Raw genomic sequence first — 25,006 nt, 5'->3', positions numbered from 1 at the left:
GTTCATGGGTAGAGTGTGCATTTTAGCGATGCTTAACTTTGCATTTGTCATTAGCTGTTGATTAATATAACACAATAAGAGAAGGAGAAAACTGTAGAGTAACAAAGTTCAGGGACACCAACCATAGCCCATTACACTAAACATAAGTTTAAAAAGACATTTTTCCAGAAACAGGAAAGATAATTTTAGTATATAGGAATAACAAGGAGATAATATCAACATGGTTTGTCAAGAGTAAATTATATCCTTTCATAACAAGGCAACACATTTTTTAGATAGAGAAGAAACAGTAGCCACATATTTTGAATTTCAGACCTATTCTCTGTTAAGCCTAGTAAGCAAGTGACTGAAATAGAGAAGAGTTGCTAATTTCTCTCTAGAATGGATATATTGACTGAGGCTACTCAAGGTTCTGTCTTAGGTCTCATTTTGCTTACCTTATCTCTGACTTGCTTTCTGTTGTACTAAATTTCTAGATGAAGGCAGATTAGGAAGGACTGTAGCAATGCTGGAGGACAAGATTGCAATCAAGGAAATCTTGACAGATGTAAGAAAAAGACTGGAAATGAAGATTAATAGATGATTCAGTCAAAACATAGGCAAAATTCTTCCATTTTGTTCACTGTAAATGCAGTTGGACATTGACTGTAGAACGTGTCAACAAAACACTTGATGTCACTGGTATTCATTAGCCTGAAGAAGAAAACCTTAAAGTGAAATGAAGCTGGTGAAGGGTCTAGAAAACGTATCCCATAAGGCATGGCTGATTGAATTGTGGTTGTTTGGTCTGGAGGAGGCTCAGAGGGGAACTCATTGCTCTCCACAACTGAAAGAAGGTTTATTGAGGTGGGGTTGACCTCTTGTGCTATATCTCAAGTGAAAGGACAAGAGGAAATGGCCTTAAATTGTGCCAGAAATTCAAATTAGATAATAGCAGGGGAAAAAATCATTGGAAGAGTAGTTAGGCATTGGAATAAATCAGCCAGGGAGATGATATGGTCACCTTCTCTCTAAGAGTTCGAGAGGCATCTCAATGTTCCATTTGGGAATATTGTTTAGAACTGATTATGGATTACATTTGGAGCAGATGATCTTGAATGTCTCTTCCAACCTTGATGATTCTGTGAGTCCATGAAACATGGGAAAACTTTCTGCATATTCACAAAGTAGGGGCTAGAGATTGCACAGGTCTGTGGTTACCTGCTGCCAGTTGTGGTTTTCACTGGCTGCCATACTGGTCAGTCTAACACTGCAGTGGGGGCCACATCCCTGCAGCTTCCAAAGGGTTCTTTGGCACAAAGTCTGAAGGGAGAAATCCACTGATAAAAATTACCCCTTAGTCATGTAGTGGAAAGTATCCCTGCCCATAGCAGAGGTATTGGAACTAGGTGAACTTGAAGGTCCCCTCCAACCCAAACTATTCTGTGATCTTGTGATTCTGTAATTCTGTGATTCTGATTATTCCATATGTTTACTGATGACATTGCAAAAAGTATAGATCACCTATAGAGAAACTCAAAGGAGAAGAAGAAAGAGAAGGAGCAGGAGTAAAAGAAGAACAAGAACACAAAGGATGAACTTTCCAATTCTAGAAAATAATTACTTCCCAATTCTAATGATAGTAGTTCCTGGGATTTTCATGGGACCTAGCTGGTCAGGGAGGAGTGAACAAGTTCTTATTTTATTTTTTTTTCTAAGCTTATGGGGTAACATTATTCCTTACTTTGGAAGTCAAACTTTGTGAGTCATATTTCTTACTTATGCTTATGCTTATGATGAAAATGGAGTTGTGCATCTTACCCAAATATAACTTAACTGGGGAAGAAAAGTCTTCAAATTTTAAACTGTGCCAATGAGATTATCTATTGGTTCAGTTAAAGCTGCATTGTTAAACCCAGGGAAGATGCATATTTTGTGGCATCTTTTATTACTATTCCTATGGAGTCATGTTTTCCTTCCACTATGCTGGAATGTGTGGTAATTTATAGCACTTTCTTTTAAATGTTATTTGGGAGGAAAGGACTCTTCTTTTGGGTCTACTTTAGAAAAGACTACTACTAAATTGAACATAAACACAGTTTAAAATGGAAAAGACAGGAAATCTTCCTTTTTTGGACTTAGTCCTACCCATATTTATGTTGGTAATGGAGACTTTGATGGTAGTACAATTAGACCCATTGTTTGTTATTTCTGAAGATAATTTAATGGGGGTAATGTACAATTGAAAGCAACTGATATGGTGGCAGTACCACCCAAAAAAAGATGTAAAATCAAATCCATATTCTCAAACCTGGCCTAAGGTTGGCGTTTACAAGCACATGCAAAAAGGTGCTTTGCAAGGTTTTAAAGGAATCATACAAAAAGACCTAAGATTAGACTTTGTTGTAAACTAAGAAGAAATTTCTTCTCTTCTAGTAAAAAAGTCTTTATTTCAATTTTTTAATGCATTCTCTGAAAATAAGCAGGGTAATTCCAGAGCTTTATGGCAATATGACATGTTTCAGAAAAAAGATTCATAATTTTTGCTATCTAGTGGTTTAAAATGTCTGCTTTGCTGCTCTGTCTTACAGGAATGAAAATGTTATTGCAGATTTTAGCTCTGATATGTAGCTCTATCAAGTGTTAACAAAACTTTCTTAAATACAGTATTGCATTTGTGCAAATAATTAGAATATAGACAACTCATAGAATAGTATATTTTATACTCTTTCTAGTACATTTTCCTAATTTCACAGAATCTGCATTGTATTGTATTGACTAACTAAATGTGATTGATTAAAGAGAATAAAATATCAGATTAAAATGTTCTTTATGACCAAGCTGACTGAAGTGGCAAAGGCAGGTAATTGTGGTGATACAATAAACATCCAGAAAGCACATAAGGCCACCTAGTTTTCAATCAAGCACTAAGTGCCTAAGATACAGGCAGGTGCTACAAGGAATGAAACTCTTTTGTGATTTCATTTACTCACTTTGCAAATCTACGTAGTTAAGAAAATCTGATAAGGATAAGAAACTTAGGACTTATTAAGAATTTATTTTATTATTGCATTTATGTTACTGTTCCTTAAGGATCATTAATATTAATCTCTAGGAGCTATTAATTTCCAGTTAGAATGAAAGCCATAAACCATAATACTGTTTCCTGCTGAATAAATATTGACAAAATATGAATATGTAGATATTTATATGCTCTTCTACTAAAGGGAAGTAAACTTCTTCATTAATTGCAAGCAGTAAAAATGCTTTTTGCTATATTATGTTACTGAGCATTTAAAGCCTTGCCCTTAGTAATGTAATAGCTTTTGAAAACAAAACAGAATAAGTTAGTTTTATTTTGTCACTTCTTTGTCTTACATCAAAAGTTTAAATTGTCTGGGTCAAAGACTGTCTCTGCAGGATGTATTTATGATGTTTTTTTTTAATATTTGGCCACTTTTTGTATCACCAAGAAAAAAGATTCAAAAACTTTAAAAAATATAGAAGAAATATATGTAAATGTAAAAGCAGATTATTTATTGGTGATGTAGCAGTAGAAAAGTTCTATGCACAGCAAATTTTGAGAAAAAAGTAAACCTGAAAGAGAATCAAGTCTTAGGTACAAGTAGAGCCCAAAGTAGTGGTGAAAGTGGAATCCAAAATGTTATCCTGAAAGCTGATTTTGCATGTTTAATTGTAGATATTCTAAGTATTCCCAGGAAAGTCTGCTTGGACTTCTGGGAGCAAGAACATAAATTTTTACAATAGGAGGGCTCAAAAATCAGTATCATGTGTACCTTATAATTTTATATTAATAAAATACTGGCATAAAAATATAAAGTACTTCATTTGTAAAAATTTGAAGCATTGTTTTCTTGACTAAAAATGACTACTTACAGAATCGTGTCTCCAGTAGAAGAAAACCATCTCCTTGATCACGACATAGCTGATAGAGAACACATTTTTAAGCTTCTTTTATTGATTTCTTTCTGGTTAGTTTTCACTACTATTTCAGAAAGTAGGAGGAAACAGCATGTTCTCTTTGTGAAAATAGTGACAGCTTCAATATTTTGCAAAAACAGAAGTCATAGAGCAATGCTATACATTGTCTATGACAATCTCAGCAAACGGCTCATTTTCTGAGGAAACGAAATATGATGAAATGTCAGAAAATCTAATGATAATCATTAAATATCAACTTTCCATCTTTTAAAATAGAACTTTGAATATTCTTTAGAAAAGTAATTATTGGGTTTTGATTTTTAAAATTTTTTTTGTTTGAATCAGCAAGGAAGAAATTATATTTATATATTAAAATAGTTTATAGTAGTGGCCTAAAATTGCCACAGATTTTTGCAATTGCTTAAGCATATAGAACTCTGAACATGCTGACTGGTGAATGATCTTCAGAGGTGTGTGTGTGGACTGTGTATCTCTAGGGATTGAACACCTCTAATTATTGAGTTCAAGACCTGAAATGTTGTGTATTTCTAAAAGAAAATTAAAGTATCTGCAATGCTATAGCTGAGCTTGAGAACATCTCTGTGTACCAAGGTCAAGTCTCTTTTCTGTTCAGATATTAACATATTCATTCATACTCTCTTGAAATCCCTTGTCCCTCAGGGACTGCAGAATAGGCTTAGTGACCCTTAATTATGGTCATGAAGAAAAAAAGTCATTAATGAGCTAGTGCCCTTTGGCTAGCATAGAGAGCAAGAACAGAAGCAAAACATCCCCAAACCCACAATAAAAATGACAAAAAAAAGAAACAAAAAACCCCCCCAAACAAACAAATAAACAAAAATGCCTCCAAATCTCTCCAAATGAAATTAACTTTAACTCAACATTTAAAATATGAGGGAATCCGTATATGAGTTTAATAAAGCAGTTGTCCCTCCCAAGCTCTGTTCTGTTCTGATTTTGTTTTTTTTTTTGAAGATCAAGGAATGATGTGATTTAAGGCAACAGGAAAAAGACACGTGGTGACCCTAACAAATTCTGGGAAGTAAGACAAGTGTACTGGGGTCATAAATTTCTGATACATTCTAGCAGAATTTGAGAGACAATTGGATAGACTAAGAACTAACAAAGAATAGAATAATTTATAGCAATAAATATCCTCAGTGTAAGGGAAAAAGGGATGCAAACCAACACACATGGTAATGTTGCTATGAAAACGAATTTTTTGAGTTTCAGATTGTTCCTGTTTAAAAGCATTCACAAGATTTGCACTACAACAAAAGTCTGTCTATGAGTGGCCATTTGTCGTATTTCCAGGGTATTTTGCTTTGTCAGTTGATTGTAGAATCATAGAATGATTTCATTTGGAAAGGACTTTAAATATTATCTGCTTCCAATATGCTGTCATGGACAAAGACATCTTTCACAAGACCATTTGTTCATACCCCCATCCAGCCTGGTCTTGAACTCCCAGGAATGGGACAGGAATAACCTCTTTGGGCATTCTGTTCCAGTGCCTCACCACCTTCACAGTAAAGCATTTTTTCCTAATGTCTAATCTAAACCCATCCTCTTTCAGTTTAAAAATATTCTCCCTTGTCCTGTCACTACATGCTCTTGTAAATAGTCCCTCTTTCTTTTTTGTAGGCTCCCTTCAGGTACTGGAAGGCTGCAACTTGATCACCACAAAGTCTTCTCTTTTTCAGACTCAATAAATCCAATTATCTTACATTTCCTTGAGAGACTGATGTTCCATCTCTCTAATCATCTTGGTGGCCTCTGGTGGATCTCAGGAAAACACAGCACTGGACCTGAAACCTTGGAGAAGACTTGTAAATATAAATAATAAGTTAGAAATCACAAATGTGTAGTGGGTTAGATGTGTGTATTTTCACTGGGTGATGGGTTTTAAATTTGAGGTTTTTACAGTATAGTAGCTATGGGACAAGATGGAGAATTTTGGGTGGTGTCTTTTCTTCTTGTTCATCTTCTCTTCCTTCTTTTTCACAGAACTTAGGTAGTAACCTTTGGATTGGTCGGTTGAAAGCCACTCTAAGGGTCACGGGAATCTATTATTGGGTTAAAAGTATAAATAATATAGGTGTAAAACCTTTATTGGTGTGTTTAGTTTTAAAAGCCCTTGAAGTCTCAGCTGTGGCCATTTTTCCTACTTCTAGCAAGCAGCTAGAGGTACTGTTGTACTTTCTGTAAATTTTGTTAAGATATAATAAACATCCAAGTCCAAACATGAGAAACTGATTTGATCTCCTTTCTAATAATCCTGGCTCTGAACAGAAACAGACGAGACTGATGATAAACCACTAATTAGTGGTGCAAAAGCCTGGCACACTCTTACAGCCCCCTCTGGACTTGCTCCAAATGGTCCTTTCTGAGCTGGGGACCCCAGGGCTGCATGCAGCACTCCAGCTGGGATCACACAAGAGAAGAGCAGAAGCTCCTTCACCCTGCTGCCCACACTGCTTTGGATGCAGCCCAGGATACAGCTGGCTTTCTGGGCTGTGGGTGCTCATTACTGGGTCATTTCTGCCTCTCATCCACCAGCACCCCCAAGTCCTTCTCAGCAGGGCTGCTCTTGATCTGTCCATCCCCCAGGCTGTGTTGATAACAGTAGTTGTCCTCACTCTGGTGCAGCATCTTGCACTTGGTCTTTTCAAACCTCATGATGTTTCCATGGACCCCCTTCTCAAGCTTGTCCAGCTCTGTGTGGATGACATCCCATCCTTCAGTTGTGTCAACCACATGAGTTGTGTTGGTGTCGTCTACAAATTTACTGAGGGTGAACTTCATCCCTTTGTCTATGTCATTAATTAAGATGAAATGACAGAATTCAGTTTGGGCCACTACGTGCATATTAACTCTATTACTGCCTAATTGCTATGGCAGGAGTGTTTTCAAATCTACTATGCAGAAGAGGTAATTAAGACATGTTAATAAAGGTGTATTTTATACCTTTTTTATGTATTTGTATAAACATGTATACAAAGTATAGAGATGCAAGAACAATTGTGCATAAGGACTATTTTATTTTAGTAGAGTATTTAAAACTTTAGTCCTTTAAAACTTTAACAAATTTGGGGGTTAGTAAATTACTACAACTGGCTATAAAAATATATTTATTGAGTAGAAATTCCATGGATTTTTCCAGCATTTTTTACACTGAATTTTAATGTCCATACAAGCACAGTTTGATATATATGTTATGCCCCTTATCATAATTTAGAGTATTCTAATAAAATGAAAATCTGAAGAAAAAAGGAAGTTTAAACAGCCAGCTGCTGTTGACCAGTGGGCACAGTATTGAGAGGATAAGATCCTGCAGGCAACAACACTCTTGCTTCTTTCTGAAGGCTTCAGTTCCAACTGCTGTTAAAGCCTGAGTAAGCAGTTTAAATTTCTCTCGACCATAAGCAGTTGCTTCACATGGGACAACATGTTTCTGGGGGCCTTTAAGTGATTGATTGATCAAGGCAGGCCTTCCTATGAATAGAAAAAGGGAAAGCTCAAATTATCAAAAAGAAAACAGAGTTTTAAAAATTTGAGTCAATATTTTAATGAGTATAAGAAAAGAAATGGCATTTGAGGAATAAAGCAATTCAACAATTTATCAAGATTTTCCTCATCAATGACAATTTTACTTTTGCCAGGACACATATTCAAACTGTTGTGATGGTTTCTGTCATCTTGGACTAGCAATTCTCAGTTATTCAGTCTCAAGAATGGGAACTAAACTCCTTGATCCTGCAGGATGTTTCAAGTGAATTATGGTGTAAGTACCCATTGGGGTACACTTTATTTTAATGTGTATACATTAAAATATACAAACAGGCAATAATGAAGAACTTGGCTAAATAACTATTTAAGGAAAAAATTGAACTGAAAGACTCCTGAAAAAAACAGTTTCATACTAGATATGTTGTTTTTTAAATGTTAAAAACACAGCTTTACAGGTCATTCAAGAATTATTTCTTTTCAGCTATTACAGAATATGAAGTAAATCAGTAATAAAAAGAGATACAATCAACTAGATTGAATACATTCTAATTGTTTTGCATTGGAGAAAATAGTACAGAATTCTTTTATATGTCATGAGCATTCGCAACTTGCTGAAATGGATATTTTCGTATAATGTACCTATTAGCTGCATCTGATAAGAATTGTCTTGAAGGACTGAAGCTCTGGAATCTAAACTCTTTTAGAAATTTAGCCTGTCAAAAATTAACTAGAATGTGTATCTGGCATTGAAGCAACACGTACTTTTGAATTACTATTTTGTTTTTCTCTTACTCTAGTAAAGTTTTTCTAACTTTAATAGGAACTATGCTTATCTAACCAGCACTAGGGTTTGCTTCTTCACTTTATCTTTCTATCATTTCATAAATGTCTGTATAAATCATCTCAGAGAGGACTAAGAAAAATAAACGTCTATAGCAAATGAACTATACAACCACCCTCTACTATAACTGATATTTTCATGCTCGTGTTGCAAGCTTTAATGCTGATGAGCAACAAATCAAAATCTTCTTCATAGTAAACCAGAAAAAGCATTTCATAAGAAAGTAGAAAAAAGTATCAAGTATTTTGAATGTTACAGAGCGGGCTCATGAGTCTTGAATATCAATAAATTTGATTCTACAAAGCAATACTGACTGGTTTTCTAATTTTCAGAAGTTGATAGAATAATGCTTCAGTAGTTTTTCTGTTCTTCCTAATTAAACAAGCAAAGAAAAGCACTCCCAAGATTAAAATGCATACAGAGCTCAAGAGAAATCTAATTTAAAATAACTTTACAGAAGGAACATAAAAGTAGTTTACTGTCTTAGCTTAAATAAAATTGTATACAATGAAGAATATTACTAAGAGTAGGAGAAAAGAAAATTGCATCTACAAGAAATGAGCGTGTAGCACTCTGTGTTTCTCTCAGAAGCTAAGGGAGTGAATCCAATTGGGGAATATGAGAAGGATGACAACAAACTCCCTATTTTTGGCCATCCTCACAATGACATCCAGAAAGTCTCCGTACAAATAGATCTTCATCCTTTCTCTTCTCACGTGCAAACCTAAAATGATCATTCCCTAAAAAATTATCTCAGAAAAGTTTTTCACTTCCTAAATTACATATTATTATATATACTGGGAATGCATAACAGGGGGATGTATCATGGCTGGTTTGGCATAAACACCAGCAGAACTATCAGGTGAGCACCAGAAAATATCCTCACCTTGACTGAGAGGTAGATAGACCAATAAGGGTTGAACAAATGAATGAGTTGGGCTACCATGCAAATGTTTCTTCAGATGGTCCTATTTCTTTTCATAAAATAATGAACATGTAATACCAAAAATGTTCCAAATGGTATTTTCCTTTTTGTTCAATACCAATTACAATGTTACTACAGGAAAAATCCACAAAATACAGTCCACACTCTTTTGGTGGTAGCATGTCTTTTTAATATAATGGAGTCTTATAAAAAAAGGGCTGAGATAAAAGATAAAATGCTGGTGAGGAATTATTTTGAGCGTTTTTTTCTGGCAACATAGTGCATCACATAAGAACCTTTAACTACACAAAATATGCTCAATTTCCAACACAATTTTTCTCTCTTTGAAACATTTCCAGTTCAAAATGAAATCTTAAATAGAAAGAGATAGACAACAAGAGTTAGCCTAATGTATCACTAAGCCAGGGGTGTAAAAGTGACTCACCTGGAACATTGGAGACCTTAGTTTGTCTTTCTGCTCTGTATAATTTCAAACAGTAATTTTGAACCTTCATCTTTTATATTCAAGGTGACTGGCATTATCAGTAAAGTGGAAAGTTTGTCTCTTTCTCTGACCTAATGAATATTCATCTATATAAAAAAAAGTAGAAAAGCCTCAGTAAGAATGAATGAAAGAGAGAGCAACTTCAGTTATTCATATGTATTATACTCATTATAGGGGCCAGAAATTCAAAATTAAATCTGACATTCACTTGTTCTGCTAAAAGGGAATTACAAAAAGCATGCCAATTGCAAAAACACAAACAAGAATGGTAAACATTGATAAAATTATGTTTTAAAGACTGTGAATGTGTTTAAGAATGGTTTGTTTAAGTAATATATTGAGTAGATAGAATTTGTATTTTCCATCAAATGGATTCTTCTGTTGTCCTTATGCCCCCTCCCATGCCTTTTCTGTTAATTTAAATGCTGCCTGTTCATTCCAGCTGAAGGATCAGCTTTTAAGGGAACCATCCTACATTTCCACAATGTATGCTCCAGCCAGTCATTAGCCTTATAACGTTTAGGTACAAATGAGAAATTACAGTCTTTGTAAGTCACACAAATAAAACTTCTTGTGCCTGTCAGGGCATAAATCCCTGATGTTTTACGAGCTGCTCTTGCATGTCTCTGTTTCTGTTTTGTATATCTGAATCTAAATTTCTTTTATTACTACTCAGATTGATTTAACCTTTCTTGAAGAGTTATCTTATCCATTTTAAAGAGGAAATACTGTGATCCATACACAGCAGAGTTATGATAAAAAACTGCAAAAATGAAAAATTAGTGGCATTAAGTGAAAGTTTCAATGTCTCATTGCTAAATGTCAAAGGATTTTTTTTAAAAAAAGTACTCCATTTCGATGTGAGTTTCTTAGTGAAATGTCTGCTAATTTTTGGAGATAATTTGAAGCAAAGAAGATAGGGAAACCACTTGATTGAAGAACTTTTAATTTATGCTTTCAAAGCATACTTATATACTGATGTCATAACATGTAAATAAATAAATATTCTTTATATTTATCCATAAAAATATAACAAAATACATAAATTTAGTGTTTGAAAATCAATACTTGATTACAAAATCTCCTGTATTCTATCATGACTCAAATTAATTTTTGCTCCTATTGTGTCTGAGTTTCCAGCATTTGGAAGCACAATCTCACAACTATTGTCTTGTTACTATTTATTTTACAATAAAATCAGTGGTTTTCCACTACCATGCCATATTCATATTTATTTAGCAATACTTGTTGCCCCTAAAATTTGAATGGTTCTTATATGTTAAATTTGCATTTTATTATTTAATGTACCCATTAATGCAGCTCTTCTTTGAGAGTCAACCAGAAAAAAGTGCAAAGATGAAAGGAGTGGATACAGGACTATAAGCTGTTCCATGTTAGTTGTCAGTTTTTAAGTCAAAAAACTTGAAAGAAGTGATTTGTAGTCCTTTGAATCATGGTAAATGAGTTTTAAGTAGGTCAGATGGGTTCTCAGTATTAGAGGGTCTGTGTAATGTGGTTTAACTGGCTATAGATGGGGTGTGATTCATCATAAATTCCACATGGCTTCCAAATATAACTGCATTTTTTGTGAGAATCACTGTAAAAATAAGTTATTTGAAGATTTAATAATAGTTTTTTTTCTGTGTTGTCTTATATCAATTTGATCATATTAAAGAATAATACTTCTGTTTATTAATTATGTTCTTTTTATGAATTGAATTAATAATCCATCATTATAAATGCATAAAATGAACTTCCTTATTTAAGACCATATAAGATATAAAAAAGGGAATTTTTTTCTCAATATCTATATCAGTATTTAGAATTTGTAAGTACACAGATGTGCCTGTGTGTATGCAACCTTCATGAACAAGGAGCAGGATGTAGGGAAATCAGTCAATGTGTTTACACTTGCCTGAAGAGTAACATGTTTTTTAACCGAATTGGCAATTTGTGGTGCATTTCCAGAACAGAATGAACATTAGGAATAAGGTGTGAAGAGACATAGATACATGAAAAAAAATTTTGTTAAGAAGATATTTGATATTAAAATTATCCACAATATGAAGGTACTACTGTAATATATAATCTGATTTTTTTCTGTGTAATTTTGCTTATTTCAGTGGTACTAAATATTTAACTAGACAACACATTTTAAAAATATTTTTAAACGGGATTTTTGCAAGGGTGATGAGACAAATCTTAAGGGAATATAAATTACTCCCTGTCCAGCTGGAAAGGAGAGGTAAGTATCATCTCTGTGGGCAATTTCACATAGAATTATATAGCTCTAGAAGGAAAGCAATACCTCTGGAGATAACAATCCATAGGGAATGACTGTATAATTATTATATTTGGGTTTTAATCAACTTTTGCCTAATAACTGGTTGTGTCTCAAGTGTCTGTGGGCCTCCTGCTGGAAACATTAACTCAAGAAGGGAACCCAAAGTTCCCCTGGCCTAAGGCTCTGTGTGTACAATAGTCAAGAACCATTGCCTAGACAGAGGAACATAGAGCAAGCTCACTGTGATTCTCCTCTTATACATTTCTCCCACCAGCAGTCAATCAAATATCTGTAATTCCTTAGCATCCAGACAGTTGCAGTCTTGCAGGACTTCCTGTACTCTTCAGGCAATTAACAATGTTTTATCACAAGTCACAGCGAGTCTGTAGTTTATAAATGGGCTATAAGTTTTTTGCTTAAGTTAAGCTTGACAGATTGGTTCTTCTATGCTGGAGAGAATGTTTATAGCTTACAGGCTCAAGGTTTTCGCATGCAGAATTACTACATAGATCTTGCCTTACTGTAAAAAGAAGTAACTTCTTTGTAATCAGTGCTAGGAATTAAAGAGTTTCTATATTTTTATTTAGATATAATCTCACTCACTACTGAAATCAGTATTCATGTGAAAGTTTGAAAAGTGGAACTAAACTATACTTCTGAACAATGTTATTCTTTTAATAATTTACAGAGACGTTTTGGGATATCAAACCATGCAGTAAGTAAAAATAAATGTTAGAGCTGTAGGTGGATAACATGGTGATTTCAGGCTCTGGGCTGATTTAAACTGGGAGAGGAGAGGAGAGGAGAGGAGAGGAGAGGAGAGGAGAGGAGAGGAGAGGAGAGGAGAGGAGAGGAGAGGAGAGGAGAGGAGAGGAGAGGAGAGGAGAGGAGAGGAGAGGAGAGGAGAGGAGAGGAGAGGATACAGGACCAGTGGTGTCAGAGCTGTGCACGTGAGGAATTTCTGCGTTGCATGACTTGGGAAGGAGGAGTCCTGCAAGGAATTAATGAAATCTGTAACTGAAAGGGATGTGGGTGCTCCTGTTTGGGTCGCAGAGCCTTACAGAACCAGCAGGGACTAGTTTAACCCTTTCAATAAAACTACATAATGACGAGATTACCTAGGTAATGATGTTGGGTTTAACAACTCTGGGTATAGGTGCAGCAAAACTAATATCAAAGTGGTAAAAACAATTATTGGTAGTTTTTTTTGGGAGAGAAAATTGGGGCAGAGAAAGGGAAGTAGAAGAGTGGCAAAATGAAGGGTTGAGAAAAGGAGATAAGTTATGCAAATCATGCACTAAGTAAATCCTGGGGTCCCCACTGGGCAAGTCCTGCTCTTGATCCATCCTATGGAAATCATGGCCACAAACTCAACCTGTTGCTGTGACCATAATATATATGTTTCCAGTTAGGAACACATTTTTCCAGTCAGGATGACAAAAGAGGAAAATGTGCTTTCTCTAAATGGAAAAGGAGCACTCGGTGTATGTAGGAAAATAGTTTGTAAGGATAGTGCAGAAGGCAATTTTCCTCATGAATTACAGCTGTACTGATTGCTGAAATGTGAAGACATCCTTGCCTGTCCAGTGAGGATGGGTGTTATAAAAGAGTGGGCTAGCTGGTTGAGAGTAGGATGAAGTTGGAGTGTGCTGAGGTTTGGGATGGAATCTGCTGGCTGTGCTGAGGTAAGGGACATGAGGTTATGCAAGGGACAGACAGGGGTAGGTGGCTGGGTAAGGGATGGGTTGGAGTTAGCCAGTCAGGAAGAAGGAGTCAATGCTGTGTGGAGCTGCCTATGAGGAAAGGAGTCAGAGTTGCCTGGAAAAAGGTGTGAAAAGTTTTTAATAAAGGACTGGTGATGATGCCAGTTGTGTATGTCTTGACATAACTACTGAAGGTGTAGCCAGTGTTGGTTTTTGTATCCAGCTTGGTGGCAGTGTCTTCACAATCTTTTTTAAACAATGACTTAGTTGAGCTTTCTACAATGCACAAGCCAATATTTGATGGTGGGTCTCAGCTTTTTATCAATGACATTTATGCAAACTAATGAATCTCCAGAAAATAAAAGTGCAGCCAAAGTATCTCAGCAATAATCCATCTTTGCATTATTTAGTGTTGTGTTGAGACTCCCTTCAGTGTTTCTGAAACTCTCACATTTTTGAGGCTTGTTTTGTTTAAGTTTGTCACATTGCAAAAAAGACATAATGAAATAAGAGGAGTCTCAGCGTCTTGAGTTGGATTCCAATTGTTTGCATCATCATTTACAAATGATCACTGGACTTGAGTTGCAACTTTACTAATTCACATTATTTAAGTACACTGCACACTTCAGAAAGGCAATGGGCTATTCACACAATTAGATATGAAACTGAAGACAAAGTGAATGTTTTCAGATAAAATGAGATGAGATGAGATAGTGGAGAAAAATCAAATTTCTTCCTCACCATCTAAGTTAAAAAATGCAAGTCAGTGAAGTTAGGACGAGCTTCATGGTAGGCTATAAATATTAACACTGTTTTAGTTTCTGGAGTAGTTTTCATTAATAAACATATCTTTGAACTTAATTCTTATCCTAATGCACTATTCACCGTGTCAAGTACTTTTTGTAAAAGATTTTTGGTGGTTTTAGTATTTGTTAAAAGTACTGTAACCAGTTACAATGGTAAGGTTTTCAGAATGTTTGCATATCTTGTCTCAAAAGGTGTTTCAGAATACAACTCATCTGTGTGTAAAAAGTTATTAGCAAACTGTTTTGATATGGCTTAATCTTTACATTTATATTATTTAGGGCTCTGTGTTTTTTTTATTTATGCCTTTTTTTTCTTGCAGGGTATATTTGAACTATAGTGTATGCTAGCTGAGAAGTAATTTAACTGCCAATTAATTTTTTATTTAATATTGTAATGATTCAATTAATATTTTATTTCAGAAATTTGTGAAAAAATGTTTTTAAATCACCTTATTTTGAAAAGGTATTTATAGCTGAGGGAAGAGCTGTTTTTTCCCAGTCTTAAGAAACAAAGTTGACTATGAGTCAAATTGGAGAAACATCCTGAGGTTCCTTACAGGCTTATACCCAACATGTGATTTCCCATGATCTTGCCTTAAAAGCTATTACAGATTTTCAAAATAAAGTGAGAAGTGGCAGAGTTGTTACTGCAGGTTCTAAATAAAACTATATAGATATTTACTGTATTTAGGTAGGTTACCTAAGACACTGTTTTTCAATAATTATACTTAACAGCAAAATAAAAATTAGATTTCCTGCAATGTTAATCATAAGGATCACAGTGATACAGCAACAATGACAAAAATAATAATGGTAAAGATGGAGATGTTGCTGATGATGTTGATAATACTAATGTAATAATAAAGTATTTCTGAAGCAAATCTCCAAACCTTATATATATCTCCATTCATCTGGAAATTGCCACAGAATTACAGCCTTCTTTTCCCTTGCCTCTAGAGAGTAGAGAAAAGGTTTGGAACTACGTATCTTCTCCAGTAAGGTACCAAAAGGGAAGGACATACTGCATGAGAACCATCAGTGTGGAATTGGAGGAGGTTGTTTGTAGGAGACCAGGTAAGATGCTCATTTGAACATCTGCAGCGAGTTCTGTCTTAGAGCATTCTCCCAAAATACAGTCATAAATTGAAGTTTTCATTTTATACAGCAGCTTTTGCTGGAGAGGAAAATCTTCAGTAATATTAAATCACTTGAAGAGTAGGAAATGAAAGAAATCTATGTCCTCCACCCACAGTTTTTAAGGCATTGCTGATTTCCTGTTCAAAAGTTTAGTGATAATGCTTACCAAGGTCAGGACTTTTTTTTTCTTGGTCTTAGGACTGTGAAAGGTCCTAAGACCTCTGCACCTACTGCAGAGCCTGTGTCTCAGAATGCAGTTACAACCAAACTTCAGAGACACTTTGTGATTACGGTTACCTTACTGGAGGATAGCATATTTATCATAGAAAGATTTGTCTCTCTAACACAGTACATTCAAAACAAAACACTTCGCAAAATGATCCTGAAATTACATTTTATTACCAATAGTGGTAATAGATCAAAAAGGAAAATTAATGCCTGGGTCATTTAACAACAACATTAGTAAATAGATACCTGCATATTTTACAAAAGTAACTAACCAATCTTCAGATCTTTCTGAGTGTTATTTAGCATCAATTAGGCAATAAAATGGAACAGAAGCTAGATTGCAGTTTCCTCATTCTAAATGTCTGTAAAAAGAAGAAAAACTTTTATCTTGGATGTCAGTCCTCAGATAATCCTTAAAATAGCATGAGTTATAAAATCTGAACAACAGTTTTCAGACATGGAGGTGTCCATCTGAAGCCTGTTGTAAGCTCAAGTCCACAGTGTTTTTATCACCCTTAAATTTGAATAAATTCAAAACATGAAAGGAAATGGATGCATTTTGTTGGCCATTTATGTACTTCCATTCATTAGACACCAGTTTACTTACTGCTTTTGTAGGCAGAAGCTTAACACTATGAAGAAAAGAAGTAGCTTTTACCCTATGCATGACTTCAACAACAACTTCTACTTGTAGAGTATTCTATATTTTCAGCTTAGAATTTATCTTTCTTGTCCTCTCACTTAATTTCCTGCGGTGCTTTCATGCTGGATGATTGTCAGGATCTCTTCTGAAAGGACATAACTCCAACTATGAGAAAACAGAACAATTGTTCCTGCAGACAATGAGAACCAGATGATGTCAGATTTAAGTCCTTCTAGCTACCTCAGTCTTCAGACTGTCTTCCAGCATTTTTGTGCCCTAACATATGTTATGTATTTCTTGCTAGGAACATAGTGTCACAAAGACCTGCAGTCATTAACCAACTAGGAACTCTTCCAAGTGCTTTGCAGTGTCAAGTCAATGCACAGGAAATTTTAGAGGCCACAGGTTTTACTCAAAAGGAGATTGGAGCCTAGCCCCCTGCACTGTGAGGAAAGAAACCTTAGCCACAGGGATTGTTTATATACTTGTATTTATTATGCAGAGATAGTATGTGACAATTTAGAAAGAATAATGATAATCAAATTATTTTTGTCATTATTATCATTATTGACATTCCCATATGATGTCAACAAATAAAAAATGAAAAAGGATACAATGAAAGAGCAAAATAATTTCAACTGCTGTAGATAATGGAGGAAATAATGATGTAGACTTAGAGAACTTCTATAGTAAAGAGGAAGATAAATATCCTGTAGCAGTGTCCTTCTCCTCTATTACTCATCTTCACCTACCACATTTACCAAGGTATCATGAGCAAAAAGATGATATCTAAAGTTTTTCCACAATGGCATTGCTTGATTTGTTAGTCAGAGGAACACATGTGAGGATAAGAGCAGGTCACGAACTGCTTTCAAGTTATGCTGTTTAATGCAAGATCAGGGGGCTAATTATTTTAATATTATCTTCCATTATTCAGGCATGGCTAAGGTTCTGAACTCGGTATATAGATATTGCTAAGGGATAATACAAGGCAATTATGGCTATAGCTTTCTCTTGCATAAACACAGCACAAAATCATATTCAAGAGGGTGTTAATTATGCAGAATTAAAGCCCATAATCACAGCAATAGGACTATCAAGAGCATGTGCTTTCAGTCCCAAAGGATCTTGTATAGCTGTACATAATTCACAGGCAACTTGGAAGCATTTTAAGACAGGAATCTGCAAGTAATTCACCCTCCATGACTACCTAGGCCCTCAAAGTTCATGGAAAGAAAGCTGGAGATGATGCCTGTTTTAACAACATTCTATGGCAACACCTATACATAAATATCTTCTTACTCTTGATCTTAGCAGGAGCTGTGAAGTTCACCTGTATTTGAAGGTATCTTCTTGTCCTTGGGAAATGAAAGAGGAAAAGGACTTACATGTATTTTACATTTGAATGTAAGATGTGGTTAAATACACTTTTTGTACATATCAGAGTTACTCTGCAAAATTGCTCAAGTTTCTCAGCCAGTATTTTCCTCATGACCTGCTGGTGCCAATATCTGTACAAGCATTCTTCTATGCCAGTTCCAGTGACTCTTCTCACTCAGCATTGAATCATGGTATTGCTGCTGATACTGTTCTGTGTTTTTAACATGCATTATGAGAGAACCTGTGTCTCAGCACAGCCAGTGAACTGCTAGGCAAAATGAGAGCTCAATGACTTGTCCTTGTTATGCAATTCAAAGCATCTGATAATCATAGATCTCTAAAGTGCAGGTATTCCTGCTAAGTTAGAAGTTCACAGTCACACAGTGGGATGCACAATAGCAGAGACTGTGTATGTTCATTACCACTTTCATATGAGCATTAGAGATAAGTCTTCATGTTTGCCAAGTGACATTAAAAGCTTCATGGATGCCACAGGGTGCTGAGAGGCTGAACTTGTCTGTGGAGGCCAGAATTACTTTTGGTCCTGCATTGCACTGCCCAACGCTTGAGAATCCTGACAAAAGTCTTTTGATTAGAGCTCTGCCAAGATGTTAATGCATATATTATTTTTAATGCAAGTTACCTACTGCAAATGATGGGGTTTAGATCAACACTAAAAAAACCAAATCAAACCAAACCATACCAAACATAAGTTAAACTAAACTAAGCTAAACTAAACAATGAAACCCAACCAGAAGCAAAACAAACAAAATAACCAAAACCCACTTAAAAAACAGAGAAATGCCTTAGATTGCAGTGAAGATGCAACACTGTAACTCAAGTTGTTTAAAAAATCTGTTTCCATTGACAGAATGTGAGAAATTAACCTGGAATTGCTTAACTTTTAACAAAACATATTACTTTATGCAGAGAAGGGTTTAATTGATTCTTGATATTTTATGGCTTTGCTAGTTTCCCTTAAGTTCTAATTTCAGAATGCTATTTATTCCATTACATTTGAACAAAAGTAGAATGTCTCATCTTTTATTTTTACTTTCTCATATTTCCTTCCCCTCTGGACTTTTTCATTGGATTCACATATAAGTCAGGAAGTCATAATTTGCTTAATGCAATGCTTATGCTACTTGATGAATAAACTTCAGATTGTAAATTTCATTTATCTGTAGTCATAACCTAAGGTCAGGTTCTGATACAGGATACAGGGGAGTGTGATATACAGACTCCAAAGAGTCACAGAAAATAGATTATTTGTACCTGGATACAAAATTTCAAAATTCTTACTGTACTGGGCTACATGATAAGTGCTTTCTACAGCAACATGGTTGGATGTAGTACTATCCACAAGGATACTTTTGGCCACATTTAGAAAACTGCATCTGTGAGAATTTTGGACCTTTAAGCTGTAATTATTTTTTCATTCCCATCACCTCCATTTTTGATGCTATCTATTAAATTCTAGCAGGCCAGTAACAGATGATTTCTTTTCCTAAATCTTAAATAGCACAACAGAGCAGTGCTAAAGGAAATTCTTCATCTGTATGGTGCTGCCTTGCAACTGGAACTATCCATGAAAGAAAAAAGTAAGGAATATCTGTCAGCTCCAGGCAGTTTCTTGTTTTCCATACCTAGCCACTCATTTTGCTGTGCTATTCTTATTAAAGAAAAAAACATAGAAAGAAGAAACAAAAGGTTAATCATATCTGAATGGTAGATAAAACCTGGAAGGCTGTAGATAAAACAAGAAAACTGGAAAGATGCTGATTCTCTGGCATTGCTGTGATCAGGCATTAAATGGATTTTATTCTGACTGCCCATCTAGCATTTTGGTTTTTAAAATACAAAATTATAATTTCCTTTCCTCTGGTAAATTTTCTGAATTGTGAAAAAGCTATTTTGCTTATTCTATCTACAAACTGAACTTTTTGACATTTTTAATGATTCAGTTTTTTAATACTAAGTATAGATGCTAAGTAAAGTTCCCTAGGAGAAATGAAACTAGGGAGTTTATATTTTATCATGCATGGACTATTTACAGGCAGTCATGATTGTATTTTAAAATATCACTTTTACTTGTAATTTATTTTCAGGATACAAGGATCAATTAATATGCAAAGTTATTTGTTGCATATGAGGGGGGAAGCTTGTAAAGAATATATATGCTTTGGTTTTTTGACACAAAAAAGATATGAACAATAAATCCTAAGTCTTTTATTATCATATAATTTAAGTGCTTCTGACACAGATGTTTGTATTTATAATTGAAAATTTAATTTAGCTTCAGATTTCCCAAGAGAATGTACACAATATTCAGAGACTTGGAAAAAGACAAATTATGTTTTAAAGTGATTATAAAAGAGAAGCGTAAGCAATTAAAATATCCAAAACTTTGTTAAATTGTTTATGATTCTTTTAGACCTCTAATTGATTGCTAGTTCTCATTTAATGGTGCAATCCACTTATTAAGCAGAGGATTCCTTCTTTCATGTTGAATAAAGATTCTAAAATGATATAACAAATATAATTTGACTACAATAGATTCAATTGCTCATATTGTACTTTTACTTTATTTAATTTAGCATCTTAATCCTGTTACAGAGTTCTAATCAATGCTGTTTCCTTTTGTATGACATAAGCTTTTTTCACTTTATGTTGAGGCCAGTAAAGTCAACATTAGGCCCTTCTGAATTGGAAGTTACCTTTTCTTTAATTGATATTATTTCCATAAATATCTAGTCTTTTGTTCTTAAATTGGACCACAACACAGAAGCAGCGTGGCCAGCAGGTCGAGGAAGGTGATTTTGCTTTCATGAGACCCCGGCTGGAATACTGCATCCAGCTCTGGGCTCCTCAGCACAGGAAAGGTGTGTGAGTGAGTTCACAAGAGAGCCATGAAAATTATTAGAGAGCTGGAGAACCTCTCCTCTGAGAAAAGGCTGGGCTGGGGTTGCTCAGCTGGAGAAGAGAAGGCTCTGTGTAGACCATGCTGCAGGCTTTTGATGTATATAGGGGACTTGAAAAAAAAACGGAAGCAGGTTTTTTTTTACAGGGGCAAAGGTTTTAAATGGAAAGAGGGTAGAGTTTTATGAGGTATAAGGAAAAACTTTTTTTATGTTGAGGTTGATGAGACACTAAACTAAGTTACGTAGAGAAATGGTGCACACCCCATCCCTCCAAGTGTTCAAGGCCATGTTGGATGGATCTTTGAGCAACATGGTTTAGTGGAAAATATCTCTGCTCCTAAAAGGGGGGTTGGACTATATGATTTTTGAAGTCCCTTTCCAACTCAAACTATTCTGTGATTAGATGATCCAGTTCATTATTTCCCTGAGATTGTGCATAAAATGGCACAGAAATTCTTTGCTCCTTCACCTAATAAGTGAATTTTAAACTAATATAAAGATGATGTCATCTTCCACTTCTGTCTTGGTGAGTTGCAGCAATCCTCAAAATGACATGTGTGTTGCAATTCTTACTAAATAACTCTTTGTGGCATACTGCATTGTATGAACTGAACAGCTGCAAAATGCCAAAGGACAATTGCATACTTAGAGTATAAAATTCACAAAATCTGCAAGTTACAAAGGCAAACTCTTACAGAAAATTCTGTTCTAAGCTTTCAGTTAAAGGCAGAGGAAGAGTTTAATTATGTTCATATTTTTTTAACAATTTTCTCCAACTGCTGGACCAGAAATGTTAATCTTTATCTCCATATAGACCATTAAGGTACTTATATAATTCATAGTTATTTTTCTAATAGTTTAATAATTGTTACGCTAACATTACAGAGAGGAAAATTAAAGGTGTTCTTTGTTCATTGGTTGCTCTTGATTTTCATAATTCATGATCATTTACAATTTAAGAACTTATGGACTCCAGTTCTTTTTAGGTATTATTCACTCAACTTGCTTCATTTTTTTCTGTTTCAAGTATTTCTAAAGAAGCTGTTAATGAAACGTGGGGACAGCCCTGATGAAATGTAATCAGCATTCACCGCTTAGGACTGAAGATCTACTTAACTTACTATATAGAAAAGCATATTTTCCAGTATATTCTGAAGATATTATGTTTCAATCTTTTCTTTTGAAGGTAGGATTTCATAGCATGACATTTTGAATATTTTCCTGCACTCAGATTCTCCTTGAATTTTGGTTTGAGCCCCTTTACCACAGTGTCTCTTGGCAATATGGCCCATGGGCTGAAGTACTGAGAAATAGTCTCGTGTAATTAGTGCTGAAACTAGTCAAGGATTTTGAATATTAATATAAAGATCATTAAGTATCACTAAATCAAGTAAATCATCAGGAACTGAACAAAGCACTATTTTTGAAATGTTTCCATAAGCTGATTCTGTTTAATCACAGGTTATTATGTGCATTAATCCAAAGACTTTTCACAGTTTATAGAAATGATAAACTAAAGATATGTATTTCAATACAGAGTGAAATAAGTTGTAATCATTTTGGAGGGGACTGGCAAGTGATTAGCCAGTGGATCACTTCTAATCAAGACTGGTAAATTGTCTAGGATAATCCAAGAGATCAAAGGAAACCTTTGTCATTTTATTACTATTCTGTTCTAAAGAACATCAGTATCCCAGGGACTTTTATTAAACTGACAATCAGAGGAAGTAGATATTTGAAGAAAATGCTTTTTGATTACTGATATCCAGTCAATGTGTAATTATGAAGACTTTTATCTCAAAGATTCCTTCAATTCTTTCAAACGTGCTTTCTTTCAAAGATTTTTCAGTTTAAACTTTGAAAGATGAGGGTTTTGAAAGTTCATAGACCATACACTGAATGAAATAAATTGCAGAGTAGAGGCTCTATTTCAGTTACTCCCAAAACATTATAATGTACAAAATGGAAAAAACCCCAAAAAACAAACAACTATATATATACACACACACATATATATAGATTGAGAAGATAGAGGTACTAAGACCAAAGGAGGTTCTTGCAGGTCAAAACATTAGCCTGTTTTTCCAGGTACATCAGGTGGTCTATTAATTGCCACCCCCAAGTTGTGAATTGCTAATTAATTTTTTTAATTACAGGCAATAGAATTAACTGCCTAGATAAACTCATTAAGACTGGATAAATTGAGGTCTTCCTGAGAAAATTCAGTGAAGACATAAGGACATTCAGGAAGATCCTGAAAAATTGTAAACAGTTTTAGCAGACAAGAGTTGAGGAAAAAAATGCAAGTGTGGTGATATTTTTCAGCATATAAAAAATAACTGTGTCATGCACTTGCTGGAGACAAGCAGGTCTTTGACATTTAAACCAGAAAATATCTTTAGTGCCCTCCCTTTCTATGATAAATTTAAGATACTGCATTTTTTCATTCATAATACTGACAATCTTCTTCATTTTCCTGTGACGAACCCATGACTGGATTGATATATCTGCCAGGGCAAGAAATCTTAGGACACACGAATATTTCAGTACATTTTACTTAACAGATTTTAGTCTTTTATTGATGGTGCTAATGACTCAAACAACGTTTCTTTTAGTTGCCTGTGATGTCTGCATTACAGGTTTCTGAGAGGAAAATATGTCTTTTTTTTTTCGTTTGATATCACCTCTAAAAAGGTTGGACTGGAAATGGAGAATAACCCCGACCTTCTGTTTGCCGGGGCAGAATTTTAGCAATCAAAATGGCTGCTAAGTCATGCAGCTGATTGGGGGAAAAAATGACAGTCTAATCACACACTTGACTGCATGCTGAACTTTTTTTTTTTGACAGAACATTTGTCTCTGAACCAGGAACAAGGTGGCAAATGAACTACTGATGCCGGTCTCCTAAATGCATTTATATCTAATTTGTATTAACGATATATTTCTGATTATATCTTTAGTCCATCAGCTGCAGTTGTATATTTTTGTGCTTGTGCACCTTAATTAAATTAGGATTTTAAAAAATCTTTTAAATTTGATAAAACATCTTCTAATCTAACAACATACAGTTCCAACCTGGGAGTAGTACTAGATACAATTCTTGAGTGTGTGCATAGCAATGCATAATAGTGCATTCCCTAAAATATCTGTGTATGTACACATGATGTATTGATAATTAAACCTTTATTAGGGAAGGGAAATATTTTTAGTGGGAAATATTTTTAGCAGAAAATTTCTCTTTGCTAGAATCCAAAAGGGCAAATTTAATGGTAGTATTGAACATAAAACCAAAATAATTTATCTCAGCATCCACAATATTAGATGCTTTTGGAGACATTTACCCTCTGCTAAAATTCATAACCTTGCTGAGAATCTCTCCCTATTTTGAACCTTCAGAGTTCCCAATAATGACTCATGAGTCAGATATGTCCTAAATGAAGCAGTGCCTTTGTTTCTTAAAAAAATTTAAAATCTGCCTCGTAATTTATTTTTTCTACTTCATATATTTTATAATCAGCAAAAGAGAATTTCCTGTAAAGTTTTTACACACATTGATTTAGAAATTTCAACAAGTCCCCATTTCTGACAAGCCAATACCTACTCATTTCTTTTGTCCTTTTGTGAGACTATCATTTCCACCCTATGTCTTCCTGGGACACAGAAATCCTACCTCAAAGCATGCATACAGGGTGGATGCCAACTGGCATGTCTATATTTTGTTCTTGTTCTCTATTCCAGCATTATAGGATTTTTTTCTTCTCCATCCCTCCCTCCCTACCCCCCTCCATTACTGAGGATGCAGCTGTTTCAGTCAGTGTTCTGCATTGGCCTCTGAACTTTTTCCCAAGCAATCAAAGCTGATTTACAGTCTGTCATGATGCACAAATAGAGGTGAATTATTTTGCACGTAGTAACACTGAATTTTGCCTACTAATCATCTTAATATGGCTATCCTAAACCAACATTTGGATTTGCTCTGTTTTTCCATTTTCTCTGTTCCATTTTCATTCTTCTTTTCCAAATAAGGTAGGGCTTTTTTATGTATTATGAACTGCTCAGGTTCCAGGTTGTCTTGATTTTACACTAGCCAAACACCAAGCACCCATGAAAGTTGCTCATCCTCCTCTGCAACAGCTGGGCACAGGAGAGAAAAATATAATGGAGGCTTCATAAGTTAGGAC

At 34.9% G+C, this 25,006-nt stretch overlaps 1 long non-coding RNA gene across 1 annotated transcript; it reads right to left on the bottom strand.

The window, feature by feature from the left end:
* Positions 1-7,018: 7,018 nt before the first annotated feature.
* Positions 7,019-24,579, bottom strand: LOC148224917 (uncharacterized). Its single transcript, XR_015801756.1, has 3 exons — positions 16,128-24,579; positions 9,664-9,809; positions 7,019-7,437 (listed from the first exon to the last, which is right to left on the bottom strand). It is a non-coding gene; the product is annotated as an uncharacterized LOC148224917 (long non-coding RNA).
* Positions 24,580-25,006: the final 427 nt, after the last annotated feature.

Source organism: Sturnus vulgaris, chromosome 2 (genome assembly GCF_052056855.1).
Source record: "Sturnus vulgaris isolate bStuVul1 chromosome 2, bStuVul1.hap1, whole genome shotgun sequence".
In the NCBI taxonomy this organism is placed as follows: Eukaryota; Metazoa; Chordata; class Aves; order Passeriformes; family Sturnidae; genus Sturnus; species Sturnus vulgaris.
Note: the sequence above shows the minus strand (reverse complement) of the source record. Positions and strands in the feature narration are given on the sequence as shown.